Below are 2,500 nucleotides of genomic sequence, written 5' to 3'. Positions count from 1 at the left end.
GCCGCCAAGCAGGCCGCCCTGGGCTCACCCTCCCCGGCCGCAGCGAGGGACATCCTCCCGGCCGACAGGATCGGGCCCCTGGAAGTCTGGGGGGGGGGGGGGAAATCCGCCTCACGCCTCCGAGGAGGGCTGCCCGGGCGGGCCGGGCCCCGGAGCTCGGAAAAAAAAAAAAAAAACACCCCAAAAAAGGATCGGGCCCACTAGAGACATGGACCAGGCCGCCCTGGGCTCACCCTCCCCGGCCGCAGCGAGGGACTGCCTCCCGGCCGACTGGATCGGGCCCCTGGAAGTCTGGAAAAAAGAATGGAACCTGACGCCTCCGAGGAGGGGGCGCCCAGGGAAGGAGGGAGATCCGGGTCGACCTGGTGACCGGACGGGAAAGCGGCCACCGGGCGTGCCCGTTCAAACCTAGGGGTTGACCTGGCGGCCGGAAAGCAAACCGGCCACTGGCTAGCCCCGTCGGCAACCTACGGGTTGACCTGGTGGCCGGGAAGCGAACCGGCCAGCAGGTGAACCCGTTCGATTCCACGGGTTGACCTGGTGCCCGGGAGGGGACTCTGAAAAATGTTCAGCCCTTTCGGCTCGGGGTTGACCTGGTGGCCGAGAGGGGACTCGGACGGCAGGCAAGCCGCCCTGGCCTCACCCACCCCGGCCGCAGCGAGGGACTGCCTCCCGGCCGACTGGATCGGGCCCCTGGAAGTCTGGGGGGAAAAAGAAAATGGAACCTGACGCCTCCGAGGAGGGGGCGCCCAGGGAAGGAGGGAGATCCGGGTTGACCTGGTGACCGGACGGGAAAGCGGCCACCGGGCGTGCCCGTTCAAACCTACGGGTTGACCTGGTGGCCGGGAAGCGAACCGGCCAGCAGGCGAACCCGTTCGATTCCACGGGTTGACCTGGTGCCCGGGAGGGGACTCTGAAAAATTTTCAGCCCTTTCGGCTCGGGGTTGACCTGGTGGCCGAGAGGGGACTCGGACGGCAGGCAAGCCGCCCTGGGCTCACCCTCCCCGGCCGCAGCGAGGGACTGCCCCCCACCCACCCACCCCCCCCCCCGGCTGACAGGATCAGGGCGCACTGGATGTCCGGGACAATATTTTCCCCGACGCCGGGGAGGGCGGGCGGGCGGAGGGGCTCTGGCGGCCAGCCCGGGCCCCGGAGCTCGAGAAGGAAAAAAGGACCGGGCCCGCGAGAGACGGGGGCCCTGCCGCAGGGGGGCAGTCCGACCGGGGCTCACCGTGCGGCAGGCCCGGGCGTCGGCAGGGGAAAGCGGGCGAGGAGGCGCGGGGGCCGGGTGCCTACGGCCATACCGGACCGAACGCCCCCGATCCCGTCCGATCTCGGAAGGTAAACCGTCCCGGGCCTGGCTAGTACTTGGATGGGTGACCGCCTGGGAATCCCAGGTGCCGTAGGCAGCTTTTCCCGGTCCGAGCCAGCTCTCTCTCCTTTTCTGGGGAGGAAGGAGAGGGGGGGGACGGGCCGGAAAGCCCCTCGTCGCTCCTGCCGAGTCGGAGGTCGCGGCCGCAGGTCACGGGTCTGGGCGCCTGGGGTCCGGCTCCCCACCCGGCTTCCTCCGCGGAGGACCCACCGAAGCCGCTGGGGGAGACCCCGGGCATGGGGCGGACTGGCCCGGACCCTCCCGGCCGCCGGCCCGCAGGACCGCCCCGAATCCCCCCGCCCCGCGGCCACCCAGGCCAGGCCTGGCCAGGCGGGACGGACGGCGGGTGTCCAGCGCCCAGCGGCTTCCGCCAGCGGGGACCCACGGCCCCCAAAGCCGCAGGGGGAGGCCCCGGGCCCGGGACGGACTCGCTCGGACCCCCTGCGCCCGGGCGCCGGCTCGCGGGACCGCCCCGAATCCCCCCGCGGCCACCCAGGCCAGGCCTGGCCAGGCGGGACGGACGGCGGGTGTCCAGCGCCCAGCGGCTTCCTCCAGCGGGGACCCACGGCCCCCAGAGCCGCAGGGGGACACCCCGGGGCCGGGACGGACTCGCTCGGACGCGCTCGGACCCCCTGCGCCCGGCCGCCGGCTCGCGGGACCGCCCCGAATCCCCCGCCCCGCGGCCACCCAGGCCAGGCCTGGCCAGGCGGGACGGACGGCGGGTGTCCAGCGCCCAGCGGCTTCCGCCAGCGGGGACCCACGGCCCCCCAGAGCCGCAGGGGGAGACCCCGGGGCCGGGACGGACTCGCTCGGACGCGCTCGGACCCCCTGCGCCCGGCCGCCGGCTCGCGGGACCGCCCCGAATCCCCCCGCGGCCACCCAGGCCAGGCCTGGCCTGGCCTGGCAGGCCGGCGTGCAGCTCCCCCGGGCTTCCTCCCCCGACGACCCGCGCCCCCCCGAGCCGCAGGCGGAGACCCCGGCCCCGGGGCGGACCGGCCCGGGCTCGCTCGAGCCCCCTGCGCCCGGCCCGCAGGACCGCCCCCCCCCCCCCCCCGAATCCCCCGGGAGAGGCCCGGCCTGCACGCCACTGACGACCCGCGGCCCCCAAAGTCGCGGGAGGCGCCCCCG

At 74.6% G+C, this 2,500-nt stretch overlaps 1 non-coding gene across 1 annotated transcript; it reads left to right on the top strand.

The window, feature by feature from the left end:
* The first annotated feature begins 1,290 nt into the window (after positions 1 to 1,290).
* Positions 1,291 to 1,409, top strand: LOC128824193 (5S ribosomal RNA). Its single transcript, XR_008442418.1, has one exon. It is a non-coding gene; the product is annotated as a 5S ribosomal RNA (ribosomal RNA).
* The last annotated feature ends 1,091 nt before the right edge of the window (positions 1,410 to 2,500 follow it).

This window comes from Malaclemys terrapin, chromosome 15 (genome assembly GCF_027887155.1).
Source record: "Malaclemys terrapin pileata isolate rMalTer1 chromosome 15, rMalTer1.hap1, whole genome shotgun sequence".
NCBI lineage: Eukaryota > Metazoa > Chordata > Testudines > Emydidae > Malaclemys > Malaclemys terrapin.
This window is presented reverse-complemented; position numbering and strand designations above follow the sequence as displayed.